Source organism: Egretta garzetta, unplaced genomic scaffold (genome assembly GCF_000687185.1).
Source record: "Egretta garzetta isolate BGI_Z169 unplaced genomic scaffold, ASM68718v1 scaffold426, whole genome shotgun sequence".
Lineage (NCBI taxonomy): Eukaryota > Metazoa > Chordata > Aves > Pelecaniformes > Ardeidae > Egretta > Egretta garzetta.
Window position 1 is genome coordinate 2,199,215 of NW_009259977.1, and position 355 is coordinate 2,199,569.

The 355-nt window shown below is 54.9% G+C and overlaps 1 protein-coding gene across 1 annotated transcript in view; it reads left to right on the top strand.

The window, feature by feature from the left end:
- Positions 1–355, top strand: part of GNG13 (G protein subunit gamma 13) — an 11,266-nt gene that overhangs the window by 159 nt on the left and 10,752 nt on the right. The window lies entirely within an intron of this gene.

Genomic DNA, 355 nt, shown 5'->3' on the forward strand with positions numbered 1-355 from the left:
CCCCCCCCCCCCCCCCCATGCCCCTAACCCTGCAGCTGGACATGGCTTTGAGCAGCCAGGAGCAGGGTCCAGCTCTTCTTCACCCCATGGCAGCACCAACATCCCCCTCCAAATCACCTGGGGGCTCCCAAAACAAGGCGGGTTTAGAGATTTTTTTAGTCCCCTTCCTTACAGTTTCTCAAGTCCTCCAAGCCCCAGCCCTGGTGCCCACAAAGCCCCCATGCTCCTTTCCACAAATTCCCACTTCCTCAGAACTCAAAAGATGTAAACCTGGAAAACAAAGTAAGTCATGGAAAGGTATTTCCTCTCCATGGTTTGCACTGCACAGCACCTCACAGCAGCGGGGTTTGGGACA